This window comes from Gossypium hirsutum, chromosome A09 (assembly GCF_007990345.1).
Source record: "Gossypium hirsutum isolate 1008001.06 chromosome A09, Gossypium_hirsutum_v2.1, whole genome shotgun sequence".
Taxonomy (NCBI): domain Eukaryota; kingdom Viridiplantae; phylum Streptophyta; class Magnoliopsida; order Malvales; family Malvaceae; genus Gossypium; species Gossypium hirsutum.
The window spans coordinates 20,889,257-20,901,477 of record NC_053432.1 but is presented as its reverse complement, the minus strand read 5'-3'; positions in this window follow the sequence as shown (position 1 = coordinate 20,901,477).

Sequence of the window (12,221 nt, the reverse complement as noted above, 5' to 3'; positions counted from 1 at the left end):
GACTTTATTAAATTTGTCTAATTTAATTTATGTTTAATTAGTGTGTCTAAAGTATATTAATGTTTGTTCAGCTGAATTTTATGTGATTTAATTTTGGTTCATGTGTTTTTGTAGGTGAGTTGAATTTGGAGAGTAATTAAACAAGGTTCATGCATGATAGGTTCAATGTATGGGACGGTGCATGTAAGGCCTCTTTCAATGAATTGTGGCTGATCCATTTGGCTCCCCAAGGCACCTATTTGGCCAAAAGGTGTCCAGCAACTTAAAGCACAAGCTTGGCCGATCGTATTCCCAAGGCAGCATCTAAGCCATTCACACCTCAATTTGACCAATCAGCTCCTATACATGTATGGGTGGATTCATGAACGTCCAAAGGGAGGGAATATTACCTTAATTCATCACATTGAATGTATAATGTGCATGTACAAAGGGGAGAACGAATTTACAAGGTACATGCTTCCATTCATGAACCAGCCCATCATTAAAGCTTTAATTAAGAGAGATGCATTATCCATGCACCTAGCATTCGTCCAAGAGGGGTTGGATATGAATTGAAGATGCACATTCATGGAACAAGGAAGCTTTCTTATTGGTTAAGCATGCATGAACGGGTTTTGGGAAGAAACATGATTATTCAACCATGCATGAACTTACACTATCCATGAATAGAGATTTAATGCTTGAAGTGTGAACATTTTTAATTGTTGTGTGAACACATTAGTAGCTGAATTTTAATAGGCATTAGAGAGCCTATAAATAGTTATTTTGTTTATTGTAAAAGGTTACAGAATTTGATTATTGAAAACTTGATTGTGAGGTTTCCTCCTATCCTATTTCGTACGAGTCTCGTTCTGACTTATCTAGCTCGCTAGTGGCGTCAACCCGACTTCTTGAACTTATCACCATCCTGGTGTGGTGTTCATCCACCTTTTTATACCTTTGGTTCCTACCTCTCTATAGGTAACGGGTCAAGGTCCATCTTCGACAATCCATTTAATCCACCTTGAGCAATATAAGTCGCGGGGCAATACTTCATATAGTATTGAATCGTTCTTCGCTTGAGTTCTATTTTTCCATTCTATTTTAACTATTAAATTATAAACAATATTTCTTTATTTCACCGAGCCTATCAAACATCTATCCAAACCATCTTTTGAACCCATTTCCTCAACTTCCGCTATAAAAAAAATCATCTAACTCCATCTATCTACAAAATCGAACAAACTTCTCGTCGACGATCGGGCAATCAAGTGAATCGACTCAATCAACCGAGCCGAATCACATCATTTGGTATCAAAGCTACTAAAACGAGGAGTGCCGACATTCGTATCAAGCTCGGAGTAGGTTCGTAACGAAAAAAAAAGTCAAAAAAATTTTGAGTTGGAATTTAATTTTTTTCTCTTCCTTGTATTTTGTTTACAATATATTGGATTTAAAAAAAAAGAGAAGAAATTCAAAAATAAAATTTCAAAAAAAAATTGAAAAAAAAATAAAAAAAGAAGTGACAAAAAATCGAGTTAAAAAAAGAAGAAAGAAAAAAAAAGTGAAAAGTCTTGCGAGTTTTTATCATTATCACTTATTACTCCGATCATCAAGTTTCCCTTCCTACCATTATTTACCCATCCCATCGCCACATTTTAAACCAATTTTTTTTCTTTGTTCAGCCTACCTTACACCTGACATTATCCCTTGTAACCCATTTTGAAACCGACCCTCAAGCAGCAAATTAAGTCTATCGAGACAAATCACGAAATTGAGAGAAGAGGTCGAGTGGTTAAAGGCAAGAGAGCATGAGTTCATTCGAAAAAAAAACCTAAAAGAGAGTTCAAACACGAGTGAGTGAATTTTTCTTTTTGAGCGAACTTGAGAGATTTGTGGTGAGAATTATTTTTCTTTCTAATTTAACTTTTGTTTTCTAATATTTTGTTGAAGCATGTCTGAAGAATTTTTTGAATTTGAATTCCAAATGTGGAGACAAGAAATGCAAAGGATAATGCGATATGAATTTCGACAATTCGACAAAGATAAAGAAGATTTGACATCTACTATCGTTGACATCAAGATTAGTGCAATCCTTCAAAGATTGGAAAATGAACCACAATGTGAAGATATGTTTCACACGCGTTGCTGTGTCCACGATAAAGTTTGTTGCCTCATTATTGATGGTGGAAGTAGGTCAAACATGGCTAGTATTCGAACGATAAAAAAACTTGGCTTGGCCACTACCAAGCATCCACGACCCTATCAACTGCAAGGACTTGGTGTTGAAGGCAAATTTGAAGTTACTCAACAAGTGCGTGTTGCATTTTCCATCGGAAGATACCAAGACGAAGTCCTTTGTGATGTTGTGCCTATTCAAGTCTGCCATTTGTTGCTAGGAGAACCATGGCAATCGGATCGCAGGGTCATTCACGATGAACGTACCAATAGGTATTCCTTCAAGCATCAAGGAAGGAAAATCACTTTAGCGCCGCTCACACCGGAACAAGTGCAAGAAGACCAATTCAAAATGAAGCAATCCATTGAGCGAGAAAAGGGTAAAGAGATTGAAAAAGAAATTGAAAGAAAACAAAAAGAAAACGAAGAAGAAAAAGAAATTGCAAAAGAAAAAGAAATTAAAAAAGTGAGAGAAAAAGAAAATGAAGAAAAGAAAATTGAAAAAGAAAAAGCGAAAAAAGAAATTGAAAGAGAGCTTGAAAAGAAATCAAGTGAAAAAGAAAGAGAGTCTGTAAAAGAAACGAGTGAAGTGAGTAATCACAAAAAAGAGAGGAATTTTTTTGCTAACCCCCTTTCGAAATTACCTTGTGATTTTTCTTTATTTTAGGTTTGCAAGATTCCATCCACGGATTGGTTCCAACTTCATTACCTTTCTACCGAGAGACGTTTTCAATTGATTGAAAGAGGTAAGTTGGAAGATAAAAATGATTGTCACATTTCCAATGGTAAGCAAGGTAAGGGTTCCTTGTTGAGCGAGTTTCAACTCATTTACTCACATGTTTATGACAAGATTGCTGAAAATTGTTTTTGCGAAATTGTTTTCCCCATTGAATTGGTTAATTTTCGTTCATCTATTATTTATGATTTTGTTTCAACTAGTGCTTTGAAAAGTTTTTTCTATGATAAGTTTGTTGCTAGCAATTTTATTGAAGGCGTTCGATTAGATCAGCATGAACAAAGTGTGATAGTGTGCGATAAAGATTATTCACATACAAAGTTCGATTTGTTTGATTATCATATTCTGAATGATGGTGATTACACCTTCCATAGTGGTAAGAAGTGTTTTCCTATTGATGAGTATGGTATTGGCAAGAATTTTACTGAAGTACGAATAAATCCGCACAAACAAATTTTGAACTCTTGTGATAAAAAGTTGGCATGTGAAACGCCTAGTCTACTTGTGTGTGGTGATAATTTGAATTTTCTATTTTTTTGCGTAAATCCCCCATGTTTGAACAAGTCTATTCGAATGAGATTTACGATGTATGAATGTTTGAACATATGCATGCTCAATTTCTTTTTGTTCCACTTGTGTGAATTGTTGGTAATTAAGAAATTCACACTGCATTTTGGAACAAGTGAACAATATCATGTGTTCAACCCTGGAGTTCGCTATTCTGGTTCATCTTTGAGAGAAGGCAAGCATTGTACATTTTGTTTGAATGACCAAGTAAACAATCGTTGCTTGTATGATGCTTTGTCACTAAGTTTGAAAACGAGACGTGTGAATCTTGTTGGCTTGTTAAGACAAAATCAAATTTTTGATTGTGGAGAATGTTGTTTATTTTTGTTTAACAGAATCAAGACATATGAATGTTTAAAGGCATGCTTGTTTAATTTTCTTTTGATCCGAATATGTGATAAGACGATGGCATGTAAAATGGTTAGTGCATTTGAATTTGAAGATGGTGTCTCAAATCTGCCTTGCTATATAAATTCTGCATGTTTAAGTAAGATTGATCGAGTGGAACTTAGATTACATGATCATTTGGAGGACTCCTTGATAAATTTTGATTATAAATTTGATTTGATTCTGATGCATCCTTTATTACCAAGTATGGAAAACCATTGTGAACAGGTAAGATCCACTTCTACATTTGATCCCGGCATTGGATTATGCATTCTAATTTTGAATAAGATTCTGAAAAGATCGTTTGAGTTTATAAATTTTAGTGTCACTAATTCGTTCCATTTCTATGTAGGTGACACTTTGGAATGGTTTCCTCCTAAAGAGGGAGGGCATGGAACTAAATCATTTTCTTTTCAAACCATTTGTGGTTCCTGGAGTTTTAAAAACAATACTTTTCGGATCATGAACAAAAGGGCTTGTGATCTCGAAAAATTTTTCGCGAGCAAGTGGCCCGATTTGAGGACAAATCGTCTTCAAGAGGGAGGGTATGATGTGATCTCAATCGCATCATGTTGTGGCACCACTCGTTGCTATCATGATTGGCCTAAACACGAGGGCCCCAAGTGCAAGATGAAGCTCAATCTCAGCTCAACAAGCTCAATCTTAGTTTTTCCCAGCTCGATTTAGCTCACATGAGCTTAATTTAGCTCGTTTGAGCTCAATTTAGCTTACTTTAGCTCGTTTGAGCTTGGCTTAAGTTTATTTCAACTCATTTATTTTAATGTCTGAATAAATTAAGTAATTTATTAATTTAGCTTAAATTACTACAGCTCATAATTATGTTTTGACTTATTACATGTTTTAAATGTGTCTTGGCCGAATTTAATATGTCTTGTTAAGACTTTATTAAATTTGTCTAATTTAATTTATGTTTAATTAGTGTGTCTAAAGTATATTAATGTTTGTTCAGCTGAATTTTATGTGATTTAATTTTGGTTCATGTGTTTTTGTAGGTGAGTTGAATTTGGAGAGTAATTAAACAAGGTTCATGCATGATAGGTTCAATGTATGGGACGGTGCATGTAAGGCCTCTTTCAATGAATTGTGGCTGATCCATTTGGCTCCCCAAGGCACCTATTTGGCCAAAAGGTGTCCAGCAACTTAAAGCACAAGCTTGGCCGATCGTATTCCCAAGGCAGCATCTAAGCCATTCACACCTCAATTTGACCAATCAGCTCCTATACATGTATGGGTGGATTCATGAACGTCCAAAGGGAGGGAATATTACCTTAATTCATCACATTGAATGTATAATGTGCATGTACAAAGGGGAGAACGAATTTACAAGGTACATGCTTCCATTCATGAACCAGCCCATCATTAAAGCTTTAATTAAGAGAGATGCATTACCCATGCACCTAGCATTCGTCCAAGAGGGGTTGGATATGAATTGAAGATGCACATTCATGGAACAAGGAAGCTTTCTTATTGGTTAAGCATGCATGAACGGGTTTTGGGAAGAAACATGATTATTCAACCATGCATGAACTTACACTATCCATGAATAGAGATTTAATGCTTGAAGTGTGAACATTTTTAATTGTTGTGTGAACACATTAGTAGCTGAATTTTAATAGGCATTAGAGAGCCTATAAATAGTTATTTTGTTTATTGTAAAAGGTTACAGAATTTGATTATTGAAAACTTGATTGTGAGGTTTCCTCCTATCCTATTTCGTACGAGTCTCGTTCTGACTTATCTAGCTCGCTAGTGGCGTCAACCCGACTTCTTGAACTTATCACCATCCTGGTGTGGTGTTCATCCACCTTTTTATACCTTTGGTTCCTACCTCTCTATAGGTAACGGGTCAAGGTCCATCTTCGACAATCCATTTAATCCACCTTAAGCAATATAAGTCGCGGGGCAATACTTCATATAGTATTGAATCGTTCTTCGCTTGAGTTCTATTTTTCCATTCCATTTTAACTATTAAATTATAAACAATATTTCTTTATTTCACCGAGCCTATCAAACATCTATCCAAACCATCTTTTGAACCCATTTCCTCAACTTCCGCTATAAAAAAATCATCTAACTCCATCTATCTACAAAATCGAACAAACTTCTCGTCGACGATCGGGCAATCAAGTGAATCGACTCAATCAACCGAGCCGGATCACATCAATGTAGGTTCATAAATGGCAACATGAACCTAGTAAATTCGTTCTCCCCTTTGTGCATACACTTAATTCAATCAATGTGTTGAATTATTGAGTTAATTCCTTCCTTTGGACGTTCTTGAACCCATCCATGCATGTGTAGTAGCTTATAGGTCAATTCAAAGTGTGAACAGCTGCTTCTTGGCCGAATAAGTGCCTTCGAAAGTTAGGAGACAGCTACCATACATGCACTTAAGCCATTCATGCATTCTATCATCCCATGCATTTGATCCATTCATGGACCAGCCTTTAATGTCCATACATGCATTCGACACATGCATGAATTTGTAGAAACCTTGCATCTAGCCATACATGCACCAGCATTTAATACTTCTTCATTCATGAGTGTGGAATGTGCAAAAGAGATGTTTCTTCATCCATACATTGTACCGTCCAAAGGGATGTACCTAAATGAAATAAACAAGTCATTAAGATATCTCATGGACACTCATAAATTCGGCATGATGTGAACACATTAATGTCATGCATTAATTCAGCTATGTGAACATAATCAATTTATGTAATGACTATGGCATATTAATATAAGATAAGTTTAATGCTTAAATAAATATGTGCAAATTTTTATTTAATGCATTAAAGATAAAACCGAGTTTAAACTAAAATGAGCTAAGCTTTAGCTCGTGAGCTAAAGTTGAGCTGAGGCTAAACTCCTAAGCTGAAGTTGAGCTAAGGTTTAGCTCGTGAGTTGAAAGTGAGCTAGGAGTGAGCTCGGTTTAGCTCAGGCAAGATGGATTGAGCTCGAATAAGCTAGATTTGAGCTGGACAGAGCTCGTGGAGCTGGAAACGAGCTTGGATCAGCTTGCCAACATGTCATTGCTCGGCTTGACAGACTTGCTTGATAAAGTTCACGGGGCGTGCTCGTATCATTCCCCCCTCTTTTAGGCGACTTGTCCTCAAGTCGAGCTGTTTATCCATGGGAGAACTTTGACTCGTGCATGGTTTTCCTTGATCAAATGGGATGAAAGATGTCACACAAACCTGAAAAATTCTTACCACAGCCAGTAAAAAGAAACTCAAAGGAGTCAACTCTGATACCAAATGATACGAATCGCCTCGGGGAGAGTCGAGTCGTATGTGAGTTTGCCCGATTGTCTACGAGAAAGTATCGTTCGATTTGTTCAAAAAGGATGTTTCTAAATAAATTATGCGGAAGCTATTCAAGGGGTTCAAAGAAAGGGTTTAAAATATGAATATTAAGGTTCGGTTTAAAGTAAATGAAAGAATTGAAAGAAGGAACTCAAAAGCAAGCACGAACCAATACTAGAGAGTATTGACCCAATTGCTTATAGGCTTTCAAGGTGGAGAATGAAAGTGATAAAACCTCGACCCGCGACTTAGCAAAGTAGGAACCTCGGTATAAGGGTGAAAGAAATAGGGTTGACGCCACTACTAGGTAGATAAGCCAACCAAGTCTCAAACAAAGTTTAGAGAAGAAAATTCTCACAAGATTAAATTCAAATGTGTTCGATAGTTCATAAAATATTCATTCAATCGAACATATGCCAAAAATCTCAATTGGACAAAGCAAGCATACATAAATTTATCAAAGAGTTTCGTTAGACCATCGTTACAAACATGAAAAGTAAGTTGGATCAAGGGATAATTGGTTGAAAATGATGGTAGGCACTTAAACACATTATTCCTCATCCAAAACATTTTAATTTCTTTAATCGAATATAGTAACTCATTTGGTCCCTTGTCTTGCTCATGCAAGGTATGCCATGGCCAAAGGTATGCTAACTCTTCCTTTCGTTTTTTGAACAACATGAAGGGAGTCTCCAAATTCCAACGAAAATTTCAGATGTGGCCAAACAAGGTGATTAATAAACGAATCAAAATTGAAACCCAAATCATTGAATTTCACCTTCTTATCAAAATTTTGAACATCAAGCAAACATATTTTGATTGCAAATGATGCAAAGTGCTTAATGTTTCCATAAAATGAATTCATGTAGCAAATACCAGGCTTGAACACACGAACTTGTTTAGGAATTCCAACAAGCAACATGATACGAACCGTCTCGGAAAGAGTCGAGTCGTATGTAGATTGCCCGATCGTCTACGAGAAGTTACGTTAGGATTAGTTGAGTTGTAGGTATAGTCGAGTAGAAAGAGGGGTACGAATGGAATGGTAGGAACGAAAGGGAAGGATCAAAAAATGGTATGAAAAAATTGGTCAGTTTAGGTTCGATTAGGTAAAGAAGAAAGAACGGGTTTGAACTACTAAAGGGACTTTCAAGAACCAATTACCGAAATGGTATCGACCCGTTGAGTTAGCCTTTTGAGTTCGGTTATAGGTTTGGTAAGGGAAACCTCGACCCACTATCTAACAAGATAGGAACCTCGGTATGTTGAACGCCACACTACGAATAGTGATAAGTTCGGGTACGACAAAGAACACGGTTGACACAACTAGAACGCTAGGAACGCCAAACGAATCTTTGAACGAAATATAAGAAAAGTTTGCCTCACGATTTTGGCAGCATAACATTAACAAAAGTTTCAAAAGTCCTTTACAAAGTAACACAAGCCACAATTTATAGTGAATGCAAGGGATAGTCGAATAGGCTCTTGAGGTAGCTAAATGGTTTCTGAAAATTCCAGAATTTTTGATGAAGCTTCCTTGAAGTTTCTTGTGCATGGAGAACGGTAAGGGGCAGCTTCTAGATGCCTTGATTCAATAGAAAAATTGAATGAATTGTTTGGGAGCTGAAATGCCATCAATAGGTTCGGCCAAATGCTTGAATTTGGAATTAATGCTACTACTTGTGATACGCCCCGGCCTCGTTGATGAATCCGAGTCATTTTCGTTGCCCGATCGTCCAAACGATGAAGTTTTGTTCGTCTTGAATCAAAGAGTTATATTTGTTCAATGAAGATGTTTATGGTTCATTTAAGGTTAAAAAGGAATTGGTTGGTAAGGTATTTCGGCTAAGAAGAAGGAAAAACAAATATTAAAGGTAGGGAATTTTTCGGTTTAAGGTGAAATGGAAAGAAAGGCTTAAAAACAAGAATGAACCAACACTAAGGAAAATGTTGACCCGAATCTTATATGTCTTTAAGGTGGATGAAACGGATGAAAAAGGACCTCGACCCACTATCTATCAAAGATAGGAACCTCGGTATCAAATGAACGCCACACTTTGGGTTGAAAGTGATAAGTTCGAGTTTTGCAAAGAGCAAGGTTGACGCCACTAACTAGTAGATAAGCCAACGAGTCTTTGACGAAATTGAGAGAAGAAAATCTCACAAATCTTCAATATATTATCAAAATGGCAAAAAAGTCCCTTACAATTGAAAATAACCAACTATTTATACTAGTATCTTATGCTAGCCGAATAGTCCATTCATGAACTTAACAATTAAGTAATGTACCTAATTAAAACATGAAACTTCTAGAAAAATGTCCAATGATGTTCTTGTCCATGTTCGGCCGAATGGGAGGTGAGTGGTTAGCTTCATGAATATGCATTGATGTACTTGGATAAATGTTCTTCATGCATGCATGGCTAGATTCGGCTAACTCCTTTAATGGAGCCTTTAATTCATGTTGTTTCACCATGAGTGGCTTAATTAAATGAAGCTTCATGAAGGATCAAACTTGGTGTGAACAAGGAGCTTGAGTAGACTCTTGTGTGTGAACATCCAACTGAATGGTCATCATGGTGTGAACACAAGGTGTGAACACATGATCAATACATGAACCGTCCAATGCATGGTCCATCATTAATTTGATCCATGAATCTTCAAATACATGAATGACCATCATGAACATGCAAATGCCTCTTGATTGCCGTCCATTGAACCTTTCTATGCATGCACCTTGCATTAATTCCTTACATGCATGTGCCGTCCAAAGGGATGTACCTTCACATTCATTGAATCTACATGCATGAATCTGCCCAATGTATCTTCAAATTCGGGTGCACCTACATAAGACAAATGAACTTAATTAAAAACATAATGTGAACATCCTAATTAACATTGTGACAACTTGAATATTAATAAACATGACACATAAATTCGGCTGGACAGATTTAATGCATGTATAAATTTAGACAAACTAAATAAAATCAAGACATCTTTAATTTAACTAGATCAAGACAAATTAATTAACTCAACTTATTAATGCCGAAAATAATAAGACACATTAAATGACTTAAAGGCACAATTAACACCTAGTTAAATTAGTTAATTAGCTTAAACTAAATTAACTAAAATTTATTCCAGCAAAATAAAAAATGCAAAACTAAAGGAAACTAAAATGAGTTTATTGAGCTAGTTCGAGCTCATTGAGGTTGTAAAGAGCTGGAAACAAGCTAATTGAAGCTCCACAAAATAAAATTGAGCTACGTAGAGCTTGCAAACACGATGAGCCTCGCTTGTAGGCTGAAACAATAGCCGTTCCCGGGGGCGGGTCGTATCAACTTGATTCAGCCGAATGTTCATGTGATTAAGGAGCTGTCTAGAGCACTTCAATAGTCTTAGATTGTGAACAAATCAATTTGAACAGCCACACATGTGTGAACAAACAAAACCGAACAGCCCTTGGTGTGAAAGGAATAATCGGGTGGGTGTGAACAACCTTAATTTGTCTTGGGTAGCCAATCGGTCTTCTTGAAGAGTTGTAAGGTTTGGCTGAATGGTCACTTAGGGAACACCAAAGAGCAACACACCAATTTTAAGTCATCCATGCACCTATGCCGTCCGAGGGGTAATGTACCTACAACATTTAATTCAGCAAATTAAATCCCTTTTAGACACATTAAATTCGGCAACATAGACAAATAAATCTTGCACCATAAATTAGGCTGGACATAATTAATCTTTGTAATAGTTAAGACATATTTAATTGGTCCTAATTAATTAAGTACTTAATTTAGAACATAATTAAAACATGTCCAGGTTATGACAAATTAATTATTAAAACAAATAACTAATAAAACTAACAGCAACTTAAAAGATTTATTCCAGCATAATAAATGCAATAATGAAATGAGCTGAAACGAGCTCGTTGAGCTAAGTTGAGTTGAAGTTGAGCTGATTTGAGCTTGAAGGAGTATGCATGGTTTGCTTGGCTTGCTGGTCCAAGAGCTTTCAAGAAGTCCAGCAACAGTTTCACCCCAAACTCTATCAACTAAAGCTGTTGTTGCGTCTTTGAATCTCTTTGCTCGAGCTCGGGTGATCGGTCCTACGGGCAATTCGAGAGGATCTTCATTGGCAGCCGACAACTCAGGAGGGGTGGTTGTATCATTCCCCCTCTCTTCGAAGCGATTTGCCCCCAAATCGTCACCTATATCATAGAAAGAGAGATCAACTACATTAAAGGTAGCACTTACATTGTACTCACCTGGGAGATCAAGTTTATAAGAATTATCGTTTATTCGTTCCAAAACTTGAAACGGCCCATCTCCTCTCGACAATAACTTCGACTTTCGCTGAGCCGGAAACCTTTCTTTTCGCATATGAACCCACACCCAATCTCCGGGTTCAAAAACTACTCGTTTTCTGCCTTTGTTCGCATTACGCACATAGGACTCAGTCCTAGCCTCGATATTGGCCCGCACCTTGCTATGTAAATCCTTGACAAAATCTGCCTTTTTCTTCGCATCTACATGGACAAACTGATCAGTAGGTAAAGGCAATAGATCTAAAGGAGTCAAGGGATTAAAACCGTAAACAATTTCAAATGGGGAGAATTTAGTCGTAGAATGGACAGAACGATTATACGCAAACTCAATATGGGGTAGACAGTCCTCCCACGTCTTCAAATTCTTCCGAACGATGGCCCGAAGCAAAGTAGATAGAACTCTATTGACAACTTCCGTTTGGCCATCGGTTTGGGGGTGGCATGTGGTCGAAAACAGAAGTTTGGTCCCTAATTTACCCCACAAAGACCTCCAAAAGTGACTTAAAAATTTTGCATCTCGGTCCGACACGATCGTACGAGGAATGCCATGTAGTCTAACGATATCCCTAAAAAACAAGTTCGCAACATGAACGGCATCGTCAGTCTTAGCACAGGCAATAAAATGAGACATTTTTGAAAATCTATCAACAACAACAAAAATAGAATCCTTCCCCGTTTTTGTGCACGGAAGTCCGAGAACAAAATCCATGGAGATGTCAATCCA